The following is a 15,687-nucleotide window of genomic DNA, read 5'->3' on the forward strand; positions in this document are numbered from 1 at the left end:
GCTTTGGTGGATAAAAAGGACACCATCGTACAATCATACTACATTATGCCTTGCCAACTCGATAAATAGATCATGACAATTAATAACTTCAATATACCAAGTTGTAAGTTAAAGTTTTGCATTCATCAGAACACTGTTGCGCTAAGGACTCAAAAGTAATTAAAGGGTTATCGTTATCGTGCCTTCGAAAGGAATATTTAGATGTGTAACTAATACGACGCCACGCAGAAATCTTTTCCTTTTTTTTATTAGTCTGCAGAAACATAAGTTCACCTTTAAAATCATAGACAACCCCACCTCCATGGATTCATTCTACCCCGAGAAAACCTATTTAAATGGGACTTCTTGAGCAACATATGTTTGATGTTACCGTCTATAACTACCAATAATTTCAATGGTTTTGAATCGTACCTTTAAAATAGTTATGATCTGGATCTCGTGAACTCGATCTCTGCCAAATGATTTGGTTTTTGTGGTGTCCATTGCAACACGTAATGTGAATATACTTTGTTTTTGGCGGTAAGTTATTATCATATGATATAGGTTCTAGGCTTGAGCTCTATTCTGATTCACAAAATATGCGTTCTGCGCTTGGCGCCAGCAATCCGTGGATCGCAAGTTGCATGAAATTGGTATTTGACAAAGTATAGAACAGTGAAGACGACAAAAACCTCAGAAGTTGCAGATATATTGACAGATTTTAATAATCGGAAACTATTGTGAATGCATGAATATTTGGTGGGTCCAAAAGATTTCTGTGATGAAACTCTTGAGGTCCACGAGCCACTAGCTCTGTGAAGAGAATTCTTCTTTTTATTTTTTTGAATTTTTTAAATCAGCACAGTGTGAACTGAATGATTAAGTCAATCACATGTGTTTATTTTGGATTATAAACCAAGAATATGGTTTAATCCTAAAAAGTTTACTCAAAGATTTCATGAAAAAACCCACATATATTACTAAGTGAATCATAATTGCACAATATTAAACGAAGGGAGAAACTATGATTCAAAAACATTTAAAACATAATTTCTCAAATATCTGACGTTTTTTAAATTTCAATTTCAATCTTTCGTATCCTTTTTGATAAGGTATATCCTTGTTATATATTATAAAACTTAAGTTCATTTCCTAAGTAGACGAAATCTTCAAGCATTTATTTTATAGTACATTAGTGTTCTTATATTTTATTTTTATTTACACGCAAAGGCTTTGCTCTTTTCTAGTCAAGAAGTTATGAATTTGAACTTTTGGTATACAGACATCATCCATGCATAGATTGATAATGACTGGTCACTATTTATCTTATCGTGATTCGTTTTGTGTATCATAAATAGTAAATTCCTATTTTCTTTTTCATGGTAGATGAATTTGAGCCAAATATATGGATTTTAGAGATAATATTTCTAGTTAACTATGGTTCAATGATCCTGGCCAAAAAGTCAAATGGACCTTAAATCATGTACTTTGGGTGTGCCCATCACCTAAAATATTGAGAAGCAATTGTAAATTGTGTTAAAAAAATTCCACCTCACATAATTGGTATGGTGTGAGGTAATTAACATATGTTAGTTAATCCATAACTCATTGGGTTATAATGTTGAGTGAAAATGGGTCCAACAAAATATGTTAACAAGCTCCCTCTTGACGATCTCTTCACTAATATCGAATTTATGATGTGTACTACCAAATAAAATATGATAAATTTGTGGATCGTGCCATTTTAATGTAATTTTTAACGTACTTAGCTGCATTTGGTTCGGCTTTGGGAATATGCAAAGGCCTTTAGCCTAGAGGGTTTTGGAAAATGCAAATTGCGTTTGGTAAAACCTCCTTTGTAAAGCAACTTGGGTCAAATAGTGATCGGCAAACTTCTATATTTTGTGCAAGGGCCTTTAGCTCAAAGGACTTTGGTTGTAGTTTTTCTATTTTTTTTTAAAAAATGGTTAATACCACGAAAAACCCTAAATTGATACATCTGTAACAAATTTACTCAAAACTAATTTTTTTACCACGAAAAATCCCAAAACTAGTACACCCGTGACAAATTTACCCAAAACTAATTTTTTGACCCTAAAAAACTCTAAATTGGTACATTTGTGACAAATTTACCCTCCGTTAAATTGGATTATTACCACAAAAAATCACAAATTGGTATACTTATGATAAAGAGGATAAAACCCCAAACTAATACACCCATCAACTACCACGTGTCATCAAATTCGGAAATTTGACGGTAAAATTAAACGGAGAGTAAAATTATCACAAATATACCAATTTGGGATTTTTAGTGATAAAAAAATTAGTTTTTGATAAATTTGTCACTTGTATACCAGTTTAGGGTTTTTCGTGGTATTAACCCTTAAAAAGAACTGAAACCCTTCACCAGAGTCGAGGAAGGGCTCAGGTCGCCGGCAACCTTGGTGTCGGCAGCTGCCGTATGAGGTCACATGACCTTGGGGGGCCCCTAGCAACCCTTGGCAAGGGCCGCCTGGGGTTAGGTGACCCCTGGCAAGGGTCGCATGACCTAGGCGAGGGCCACCTGAGGCCACATTGCCCTCGCCAAGGTCGTGTGACCTAAGTGAGGGGTCGCGTGACCCCTGGTGGCCCCTCACCGAGGTCGCGCCACCCTAGGCAGGGTCATGCGACCTCAGCGAGGGCCGCCTAAGGTCGTATGACCCCAGGCGATCGTCGCCAGGGTCACTCGACCTTGCTGGCTGCCGTCGTGCAAAGAAAATGAATAGTAACAACGAGGGCAAAACTGAAAAACGGAAGAATTGGTGAGAGTAATATTGGAAGAAAAAAAATTATTTAACCCTAGAAATAGCCTTCCGCAAATTCTGAAAGCTCAAGGCAAGTTGCTGGAAGCCAATGCAGGTGAGGAACTGCCTTAGGCTTTCAACTTTGCCAAGGCCAACATTTAGCCAAGGAGGTCCCAAAAAAGCTTGTCAAACATTTCATCATTTTCCCAATGGGCTTTGACCTTTAAATCTTCTTGGGACAACTGAACCAAATGCTATCTTAATATGTTTTTGTCCATCGAAGACAAATGCCATCTAAAAACTAGTTCAATTGTTTCTAAAGAAAATAACACAATTTTTTTACAAAACGTGTGTACAGACCAAATGCTCATTTTTTTTTTCTGAAACTCTGTGGTGATTGATTTGGGTATATCGGACTAAGGCCAGGCCCCATAGACAAATCAAACTTTTGTACAGGTTATAGGCCCATAGAGGTCCTCTTCTGTTGGGTTCAAAACTGCACTGAGCCTCAAATAGTTAAATGAGGCCTTCAAGAATTAGGAAATGGTTTATCCACGAACACAATGCTTATACACTAGCATCTAAACCTTTGCGTGACTTGCTGGACTTTTGGAATTTGAAGAAAACAAAACACATCAAACAGAAGTTCTAATAATAATGAAGAGAAAAAGAAGTGAAGCAAAAAGCAGACAAGATTGAAGAGATAGTTCTTATCCTGTCTTTCAAGTAAAATAGGATAAGAATTTTGAAGCCAACATCGCCCGCACTGTTGTAACCTTGAACAAGACATCGAGAAAATCTCTATCTTACCCTCACCATCGCGCCCCGACACGAAGAATTGCATGTCACTTCCGTGATATCATCAAATAAATGACATGGTCATAACCGTTCACATTATGTATCATTGGGTGATTGATCCTTGAAGTTACTAAAGGCGAACATACCAGTTCAAACCAAATCAGTTACGACTTTTTGTTTGCAAACCATAATATACTTGGTTAATGTTTGTCATGCCGAATCATTTATACTGGAAAAGGAGGCAATTTGTAATGGTTAGTCCCCAAGTTTTTGTGACGCTAACCTAATAGCTTCTCCCAACCTATAAGCCGGGGCACATAATTAACGTCCTCTAAGAGATCGATCTAATTCATCAATTATTGGACGAGTTTCTAAAAGTGGTTCCTTTTCCTTCTTTTTTCCCCTTGCTTCACATGAAAAGGAGACTTAGTGGAGAGATATGCTCTCCACTTTATGGAACAAATCATAGAATAAAGGGTAGAAGATATCAAAGATGTATTTCCTCCTAGTTGACCGTGCTTCTCCCAAGTATTTGGACTGCGTATGTGGAAAATAGGAATGGCATGCACCAATTATTATAGTGTAGCTTCCCCAGTCGCAGCCTTCCGCAGGAAGGAACATAATTCAGATTTTGAAGACAGAAAAGAGACAGCACGAATCTCCAACTCTCATCGATTCCCAGTTTAAGTGGTGGGCACTTCATCATGAAACATTGGACCAGCACCACCAGAAATCAAAGGAACAAGAGAATGACGGAAGACTTTATATGTCTAGCTGGAGACATAGACACATGCATATGTGTGCATACCGCCCCCGGAATTGGATCATGTCCGCATGCGTCGTTAACCCTCTTTCTGGGTTGGAATAGATAAAAGAAATAAACATTTAAAAAAGATTGAAGGGCCAATCAATCAATTGGTGACGACGTACCAAAGCGAAGGAGGCCTTCGTTGTCACGTGAGCTAATCTCGAGATTATCCTACGAGACCATGACTAGTCGAAATACTTGTAAGAGTTAAAAGAATAATAAAACGGAAGAGTGAATTTTGGAATTTTCTGTATATGAGCCTATTTATAAGTTTTGTTGGATAACTATTTAAAGTGATAAAACAAACATAATACCAACTATAATCATCAAGGATATGCATATCAGAGGAAATATATAAATAATCTTAAGAGATATATAGAATAAAGTAAATATCTTAATATCGCTAACATCCCTCAAACATAAGGTGCGTTGAAACAAATCAACTTGAGTTTGAAAAATAATCCGAACAATACCACAAAATCTTCGATTGTCGTGAGATAACTGAGCTGGAAAATGAGCTCAATGGATCTGAGGCGGGTTGGTGCGTGTGATGGCTCCAAGCTTCTATTGACAATGAGATTTCATATGTTGCTCGTCTGATGACGGTGAGTTTAGTGGTGGTTTCAACTTCTCGAAACAAGAAGTGAAAGGTCGAGAATCGGAGGCCAACATCATGTGTCCTTTGCGATCGATTTTGCTGTTGGAGCCGAACAGCATGAGTCTTTTGTGGTCGACTTTGCTGTCGGAACAGTAACTGAACAAATATGGCTGATACGACTAGCGTGGGGCTACAACAAACAGAATAATCCAAGCTTTGTTGAGCAAAAGTTATAGTGCGAAGACCATCTTCACGGCGTCGAAAAATACCTCCGTGAAAAAGAAGAGTTCGAGTCAGCGACAAGCTCGACTTGGTGACACGTCGCCAACGTTGTAACACAACTGTCGCGGCGCTTGGTTGGGTAAACACTATCGAGCTGCGGGATGGATTTATTTTGCATCGGAGTGCACCCGGTGCACTGGGGTGTCCTCAAGGAAGGGGCTCTGATATAATATTTTGTGCAACCATTACTAACTATTCTAAAATCTTAAGCTTTTAGATGAAGGCGCGGTTTAATATTAATTATTTTGTCACTCCCCATCACACTTAGCTTGATCATTTTGCCTAGTACTAAGCATGGAAATATGTAATTGGGGAGACAAATAAGAGCATGGAAATATTTGAACTCGCGGCCTCCTACTTTGATACCATGTCAAATTTTGTGAGACCAGTTGTTCTAAAAGCTTAAGCTATTAGGTGGAGGGAGATCACATGAATATAAAAAGCAGATTGAACTTGTCAAGCAATGTGAGACAATATTTTAACATCTTTGTCGTGTGCAACCATGCCCGTTGGATTGAGAGCGGCATATGGAATTGGACCATGGCACGTGGAATTTTAACTGATAGTGGGTGGACGCACATACGCAAAAAGAATAACGCTAGCTCTAATACTAAGTTAAGACTAAGAATGCGGAAGAGAGGAATATGAATGTATATATTTTAATGTAAATCATGATGAATAGTACATATGCATATTTATAGGTTTTATAAGATGATTGTTTTATGTAACATATATCAATCAAGATATATATAATCAAAGGGAGATATGCACGCAATCTTGAGAAATATGGAATACCAACAAAAATATCCTAATTATCTCTAATATAGGAAAATATCCTAGAGAATTGTCTTAATTAGCTCTAACATTTAAGGATTTGGCTTGTCTGTGGGTAGCAAGTCTGATGGTGGTGTCGGTTCTCAAATATGAGCAAAGGAAGGTCGTGAATCAAAGGAAAAAATAGCAAATGACCGATATGGCTGACTTTACTGAATAAAATAGTAACCGGAGGAATGCACCCGATGCAGTTGGCATCATAATAGCAAGTGGTCGATGCAGTTGGCTTTGCTTTCAAAACAGTTATTGAACGATGCGACTTGTGCAATTGGCATCGTAATAACCTAGTTGAGAATAGAAGGGAAACAACAGTAGTTAGCTTTGTTAATGAAACGATAACTTGATGGTGCTTCATTAGATGATAGGCTCTGTAGACCATACAACAACGGTAAAGTCCGACATTGGCTATTGGACGATCATTGACCGGAGGATATTAGGACTAAATGGGAAAAAAATAACAAGAAGAAAGATTATCTCTGAATGCGCACTTGGGTGTGCACCGGTGCGGGTGCACCGGATGCATTTCATGATTGACTAGCTCTGATACCAAGTTAACATGAGCCTATTTATTTGCTTTATTGGATAACTATTTAAGGTAATAAAATAAACATAAAACCAGATATAATCAATTGAGGATATATAATATCAAATGAGATATAAACAAAATCTCGAGAGATATGCAAAATCAAGTAAATATTTTAATATCGCTAACAATAAGCATGCCCGTCAAAGACAACACATTGCATGAGTTTCGTATACGATCAAGCCACTACGAGTTTGGTTAGTGTGATCAAAATCTATACAAAAACCGTCCTATCAATTCGATAGGACGGTTTTTGTATCATATGTAACCAATGCTTTCGACAACCCGTTGTGGGTTACGTTCCGTAATAGAACATCTTCACTCATTGCCATTATGATGAGATGAGCCAAGGCCTTATTACGATAGATAGATACATTCAATTATAACGTAAGAATAACCAGAGAGAAGTTTTGACCTTTGGCCTCTTCACGTTTAACTTGATAAGCTAAAACGCATCGATCTAATCATATGATTTCTTTAATTAATCTATAACCATTTTAATATCACGAAGTTAATGTCACTTGTTACATTTAATCCACCACGTCATAGTCGACTCACTCTCCACGAGAGCTACTTGACACGTGGCCTACTTTGGGACCATAAGCTCATTTGGCTTGCCGGATCTTAAATTATATACACCAATAGCATTTCGTCTACTATTTCCCCGAGACTTTGGCTCCGTTTATTTACAGAAAAATAAATAATTTAAAAATATTTTTTTAAAAATAATTATTTATATTGTTTGAAATAATTAATCAATAAAAATATATTTATTATCTATTTTTTAAATATTTTCATGAATGATAAAAATATTTTTTTTGTTCATTTATTTTTGTAAGCGATAGAGCGATCATTTACAGAAAAATATTTTTCAAATCATTCGTTCTCCTCAAAATACAAACGGAGTCTCTTCATTTCCACCTATCTTCTAAATTGATTAGTTGACATGCTTCATGGTCTGAAAGCCCTAAGATGACTTTTGTGCCGTCCAGGGATGAGGAATCTATGATCACGGGGTCATCCAAATAATACACTTTTGTTGAACTCAAGTTGATATTCCAACTTAAAATAAAACGCTCTCTCTTAATATTACAAGTGCACTCAAATACACACTCATACAATAGGCATATCTTTATGCCTAACACTCAGTGGACTCTCTACACTAATGCCACACACTACAACAATCTATGAAGACCCCGCTCACGTATAATCCTCAGTTCCTCACCGCACAACACCGCACAACTCTCTACACCTCTACAGAAAGACTCTTACACGCATCACCTTATGGAGCAGTAGCTCCTATATATAGGCTGTAAAAGTCAGTGGACTCCTGCAAGCATTCAATGCTTGCCAATCTTGCTCTGGCAAATTTTCCTCCAGAGATTTCTAGATGTGGCGGGCAAGTTGACAGTTACTTGACTTGTTGCCTGATATTTCTCCGGAAATATCCAGAGGTGAAGGCTTCAAGAATAATCTAGAGAAGGAGAGAGAGAGAGGAGGCGGTGCTCTCTCCAACAACTTTTATATAATTATCATCATATCAAGTGGATAAAACAGGCAAACCACCTCTACAGAAATGGTTGCATTATGCTTGTGCTGGCTATCATCAAGTCAGCTCGCCCACTCAGCTTATCAATCGTTGACTATAAGCTTTTCTCTCTCTCTCTCTCTCTCTCTCTCTCTCTCTCTCCCGTTATGGACATTCTTTAGAAGGATAAGTTTAATGTATCTTTCGAAAATGGTTCGTTGGGGCTGAATTATTCATCGAATTGTCATGCCTTGTCTGGTGGATCTGTCCTTGCATCTGAAAGAATACCCAACCAGGAATAATTTATTATGATTCTATTTGGTACCATGCATCACTCCTGAATAACCAAGCTCAATTATTTGGTTGACCAACACAATCAGAAAGAGCCACCCCTCCCACTTTTATATATGGCAATAATTTTACCCGAGTGGAAAGGATCAGGAAATTTCGGGCGTCATGTATCTCCATAATGTGGATAATGCGCCCCTCAGACGCTTAACCCCACTTTCTATATTTAAGTAGAAGAACAATAAGATATGGAAACCCTGGATGGACGCAAGGGAGACAGGAGTTAGAAGTGATCATTGGACGGACTGTTGATAAGCCCCGCCCGAAGGATCGGACCTGCTTATTGTCCCGACCCGCCCACCGCCATTAAAAGGAAATAGGTGATCATCGGGCTATGCTTATGAACTTCAATGTTTTGTGGGGCAGTCGGGCGCATGACGATCGGGCCTAGTCGGCGGCGGTGTCGCCTTCGACCAATAGATGGTCTGTGTAGTTTTTGCTGATTATTATCTTCCATAATCCTTTAAGTTTCTCCTTATTCGGCCACTTGCGTTAATGTTTGAATTTTCATCACTGCTCTTAAACAAAGGTTTTGCGTTCGAGAAGACCAATAATTATCATGTCGCTATAGTGTCATTTCATTGATGAGGCATTGGATTAGACAGACAACTACTCTAACCACATAGAAGGAAGTGAACCACGATCTCTAAATCCACACCTATTATGCATAAATTTACTTCTTGAACTCATTGCTGCTGGAAAGGAAGACGACTGGAGTATTGCTAACTCAAGAACAACAATATTTGTTCCAAACTCGAGCAACTAAGTTTTCGTTTCGTAATATATATGTAATATTTTCTGGACCCTTGCCGTGTTATAGCATCTCTCTCTTTCTCGAGAGCAATATGCAGATCGAGAAACTCTTCTAAATAACAACTCAAACGTTTAGGAGTAATTCCAGACATTTTTAAGAGAACAAGAGCAATAATTCTTAGGAGTCCAATTTGCTTTGTTGCAGGGTTTCGTTCTTTTCTCTCTCAATCGGCAAACCCTTTCACCTCCAAAAAACTCTTCCTTCTATTGAAGCTCTCCTATAGGCTCTCATCGTCAAAAACTAAAGCTGAGAGCTTGAAGCTGAGAGCCTACTTAGTCTTTAGTTTGTTTTCCCTACTTTGATTGTCTTTTTTTTTTTCTCTCCTGATCTATTTTGAGAGTTCGTGTGTGAATAATTTTCTACGGCTAGTCTTGGGTAAACTTGGAAACCAGTTCGGTCATTCATCTGGTCGACAGCCACAGAGAAGGATATTCATGACATCGCTCCAGAACCTCTCCGAGATTAGGTTACTCTCTTCTCCCGAATTAGATTTAGATTTAGATATCGTGGTTTTACTCTCTCGAACTAGATCTAAATATAGATCTGGGAGTTCATTACACGTATTTGATATGTGCTTTTTCAAAATATTGATGCTTGTGTTTCTTCACAGCGATGGTGATGAAGACGTTGAACCTAGACATGTACTACTGGAGTGAGAGATCTTGGCATGTGCCCACAGCCTAGTGATCCGCCACCAAACATTTACGGTAGCATATCTATTCTTAAGGGATAAAAGTGTGCTTCTAGCTACAAACTGTACTATGTTATTTGCATTCCGACATTTGCTTTGTTCCATAGTTATTTAGAATTTGCTAGGTTTAAAAGTTTTTTAAGTACCTCTCGAATATTATTCTGAAAAATAAATTCAATTTTACTTTCGACAAAAAAAAATTTGCTTTGTTGTGATCCCACTATACTATTCAAGCGTGTCCCTGCAGGGAATAAGACTGCTGCAATTATTTATCACATCATAACGAGATGGGACACAAGAAATTATAAATTAACCCCCGTATAATGCATCGCAGAATCTTTCTCGAGTCATGGGGCAGTCACGTCTTGAAGATGGCGGATTCTTGCAGTATTGTTTATGTACATAAGAAACGGTCCAGACGATATAGCTGATTCAACGAGATTTGTATAACCCCATTTGAAGAACAACTCTCTTTCGTCTTCCTCTTTTTCTTTTTTTGATAATGACATGCCACAGCACTTGCGTGGAAACAGACGAACGAAACGGATCTTAGAGTTCAAACGGGTTTATCCACTTATCGTGGATCTTGTGGTGTCTGGTCAGGATCGTCCTCCTTTTCCCACTTTGCTTACTCTTTTGGATATGTTAAACTATTTATATGCATATCCTACGAAATTAATAAAACTTATGTACATTTGGTCCAGCTAGGCTAGCCGTACGGTTACACTGAATTTGAAACGGTGTTATATTGCTATTGAAAAAACTTAAATTCTGTCTGACTAACTAATTTTGTTCTTCGATAAAAAAAAAACTAATTTTGTTCACTCTATTTTGGGAAAAATTATCAAAAAAGTTATAAATTTATTGTTATTGTACTAATTTAGTCATAAACATTTTTTTTGTCAATTGAGTCCTAAACATTTTGTATTTGTGTCAATTTAGTCCATCCGGCCAATTTTGATCCGAAATTGAGCGAGGCTCACCCTCGCCAAATCTGGTCACTGGTAAGGCCGAACCTCACCCGCCCTGGCAACAGCGAGGCCAAGCCTTGATAGTGGCCGGCAAGGTCACCCTCACCAGTCGACCACTCGGCAACTGGCTAGAGGAAGAAGGGAAGAAAAAAAAGAGAATGAAAAGAAAAAAAGGAAAAAGAAAAGAATAAATAAATAATTCAAAAAAAATAAATATTATTTAAAAATATCCACGTTAGTGCTGGTTGCGCCACATAGGACGGTCAGCGTCCATTTCAGCGATTTTCGATCAAAATTGATATTAATACAAAATGTTTATAACTCAATTGGCAAAAAAAAGTTTATGACTGAATTAACGCCGTAAAACTGTAACTTTTCTTCTGATTGAACTAGTGAAATCCTGGCCAAAAGAAAGAGAAGAAAATACGACGGTGGGGCTTTCGAAATTAAACTTGACATTGACAAGATGAAATAATTATATAAAAGAAAAAACAAGAAAAAGGGATGTCGGCCTCTACAGGATTGGAGTTATGAGTACATAATTGCACCAAGCGGCATTAAAGAAGCCCCTGGAATTAGCATCATCAAACCCCAAAATCATTTGTATAAAAGGGAAAATTATTGGACCTTGGCATGTCTTTAAGAAGGCTACAATCCAATACTCTAGATTAAAAATATAATAAGGGATATTTCCTCTCTCCAAAGAAGAAAACGATTTGAAGAAAATTGGGAGTGCAGGCATTAGTCATTAAATGAAGAAAATTGGGAGTGCAGGCATTAGTCATTAAAATAAGAAATGCATATGTGAAAGTCACCTGACAAGATCGGAACAGGCCTCAAAGGTCCTTGTTGAAGCTTAGGCTCCCTTTCTTTGGTGAGTTGGTGCGCATGGCAACGATTCTGTGCCCGAGAACTGATTCTGCTAAGAAATGATTCTTTTTTATTCTGTGCCCAGGAACTGATTTTGAGCATTTGAAGGCGTTTGGTAACGGTTCAAAATTTCCATTCCTGGAATAGAAAAAGAACTAAAATGCGTTTGGTAACGGTATAAAATTTCTTTTTATTAATAATATTTTAATGTTTCTTTCTTTCTTTTTTTCTTTTCTTTTTTTCTTCTCCTCCTTCTCTGCCATGGCCGGCGACTGGCCACAGGCGAGGGCGTCGCAGCCCTCGTTGGCGAGGGCGAGGGCCGCCCTCGTCGGCCTTTTCCAGCCCTCACCCGAGCTGGCGAGGGCCACCCTCGAGGCTCGCAGCCTGGGCGAGGGCTGGATTTTCGTCGCCGCCCTCGCCCAGGCCGTGAGCCTCGAGAGCGGCCCTCGCCGGCTCGGGTGAGGGCTGGAAAAGGCCAGCGAGGGTCGCGACGCCCTCGCCAGCCCTTGCCGGTGGCCGATGGCCGGAGAATGAAGAAGAAGAAGAACAGAAAGAACGGGAAAGAAGAAGAAGAAAAAAAAATTTTCTTTTCCAATTTTGATTCTTGTTCTCAGAATCAAAAATCTATTTTTTTTTTGCTTCTTGATTCTGTTCCAAAACTGATTCTAGGAATAATTTTTTGCAAATTTGTGCCCGGACACAAAAATTTTAACAAACGGATTTCTGTTCTCAAACTGATTCTGGGAACAAAAAAATAGAAATTTTCACTATTTGGCAACTTGCCAAACGGGCCCTTAATCTCTTAATCGAACACTAAAGATCCAAGGAAAGTCGGCCTCTGCGTGCTTGTATTCATGAGTATATAATTGCACCATGTGACATTAAAAAGGCCCATGGTATTAGGATCACCAAACCCCAAAATCATTTGTATAAAAAATGGGAAATTATCACTGATTATGGCTCTTTGATTGCTAAAAATTAAAATAAAATGTAGAATATGGGGCCCTCAAAGCCAACCCTTCTTTTTTTCTTTTTCTCCGATCCTTTTCCATTTCGTCTTTGCTGAAAGCCTCCCGGCAGCATAAATTTGACTGGCTTCCTACGCTATCCACGTTTTATTTTCCTTATGGTTCAGTCAACATTAAGATGCCAATGACAAAATCTGCTGTGCAGATTCAATACGAAGATCCGTGACAGAAGCGTCTAAGGTGAATCGCGTGTCTTTGCAAACAACTCATTTCCCTTACAAAACTTAGGTTTTCTCTCTGAAGATTGGCACGTTTTAGTAGTGTCAAACTTCAAATTTTTTTAGTCTCTGGTGGCACGTACAACCACTTCAGAAGGGGAGAGGAAAGGGGAGGACCTCATCTAATCTCGTGAGGAATCGGTATAAATTGAATATGTACCAAAAGTTCATGGATCGCATTAAACAAGTTTAAGAACGGTATTGCACATTGGGCGAAAGTTCAAGGATAATATTTAATAGACTTAAAGTTCAGGAGACCACATTACACATTGAGCTAAAGTTCAGCAATCATTTGTGTCATTATTCATTATAAACTTGTTTATCACAAGTAAATAGAAGTGGTTCGACTTACCTCCATAGAAGAGATTTATTACTTTGATTTTGTGCAAATAAAGGTACTAATTGTTGGAGTGTTTGTGCATGCGTGCGCTCGTGCATTTGTGTATATCCATATATATATATAGAGAGAGAGAGAGGTCAAACGTTTTTCCATGCGTAAATTCAAAGAGGTGTTATTATTTTGTCACGTAAGAAGAGACATTAGCATATCAAAGTTCCATGCGTAAATTCAAAGAGGTGTTATTATTTCGTCACGTAAGAAGAGACATTAGCATACCCTTTGATTAGATCATCATACATGATCTATTTTAAATATAAAGTAAAGAGAACCCCATACTTTTAGAAGATCGTGATCCTTTTTTCTTTCCCAAAATTTCCTCATAGAGTCATTTTCTAAGTATTCTAGTAATGGACAGAAATGTAAATTAAGAATCCTCTTCTATAAATCATGTATTTCAATCTTAAAATTTGATTCTTTCTATCTTATATGAGTGACCTTACCAAAAAGAATTTTAAATATTGAAATATTTTTGTCTTTCCATATGTATGTGTACAATCATTTCATGCTATTATCAATAATTTCTTCAAGTGTAACAAGTTCTTGTTACTACTAAATCTTTTGACCCATTTGTAAATGAATAAATGCTTGAAATGGCTTTACATGAAAACTTCTATAAAATGCTTAAGAATAAGAACGACAGCATATATTAAAATTAAATCATACAATAGAATTTCGACCAAAAAAATTCCATAGAATAGAATACTGTCAGAACTAACTAATATTTGTCTTTTTTATATCAAAAGTCAAATCTGTCAGGGTACAAGACCCAAAAAATGAAAATTATGTACTTCTTGCTTACTTGACTATCTGGACAGAATTCGATGTGCTAAGAATGAGAAATTCTTGATTGACTTGGGAGAATCAAAGAGCATCATTGGAGGCATAATTTCCATTGGGTCATTTGTTTCGATATACTTTCTATGATAAGGTTCCACTTTTTCCTTTTCAAAGGCAACAAAAACTTATCATCAAATTACTATGTCGAGTCACAGAAGTCTTATTAATCTCATTTAGAAATTTTTGGGCCTCACCCGCAGGATCAAGCTAATCGTGTGCGTGCTTGAAAACATCGCTACAAATAACCAATGAAGACAAGGCAATCATCACAATAATGTCAAACTTTCTCTAATTCTTTAGAATAACAGGGCTTAATAGGAGAAAAGAAAACACATCTATCCCTCCTTTAATCATGTGATGACCTGGCTAATGTGTCTCTTTTCGATCAATCAGCAACGTACGGGCCCCCTTGATGAAGAAGAAAGTTGATGCAACTCGGGTTAAATCAAAAAGGGTGAAACGGGATGAGGAATTGATAAGCATCTCACTCCTTTTTTCAGACTTTGATATAAAGATCAACTGTTTGAGGCGGCGTGTACTGCGTTATTTCGCCATATAATTAGCGAAAGAGACTGTCATTTAAGGGTCGCATTACACGCATCTTGCGGTGTTGCGCATAAGAGGAGTTGTCTTCATCGACATTGACATGATGGTTTGGTAGGGTTAGCAATGGCGCATGACCTTTACAATCCCATGGTCGCGAAGCAACAATGGAATCATCGGCAAAGGATTTTGATCACGATTCTTCCTTCATTCTAACCGCATATGTTTTCATTCATTACGTGGGGTCGATAAACTCATGACCTTAAATTTCGACCTAAAAAAAAAAACTCATGACCTTCAATAAGATGGTCCTCACGTTTAGGCCTGTCGGATCATAAAACGTGAAACAGATCATGTTCGTTTGTCAATTTTACTCTAGGGGCCTGGAACGAAGGAATTTTAACTTCTCCTCTGATATAAGATTGGCACGCCATGTTGGATTCATAGGATGTACTAGCTTGTTTGTGACAAGTTTATGATGAAATTCCTTGGATTCATGACATATACAAGTTGGGCGTTAAGGTTTGCTTGTTTTAGGGTATGGAAAAATAAATGTCTTTTATACGGTAATATTGTCAAAAAAGTCATAAACCTATTACACTTTGATCAATCATGTCCTAAACATTTTAATTGTATCAATTGAGCCCTAGACATTTTCACGTTTTGCCAATTGAGTCCATCCAGACAATTTTAATCGGAAATCGCTGGCGTAAACATCGCTAGTGCCACGTAAGATAGCCGACACTGAAGTGAACAATATTTTTATAATTTTTT

The sequence above is a fragment of the Syzygium oleosum genome, unplaced genomic scaffold, assembly GCF_021117445.2.
Source record: "Syzygium oleosum isolate NSW1041296 unplaced genomic scaffold, Sole_v2.1 Sole_v2.15, whole genome shotgun sequence".
NCBI classification, from domain to species: Eukaryota; Viridiplantae; Streptophyta; class Magnoliopsida; order Myrtales; family Myrtaceae; genus Syzygium; species Syzygium oleosum.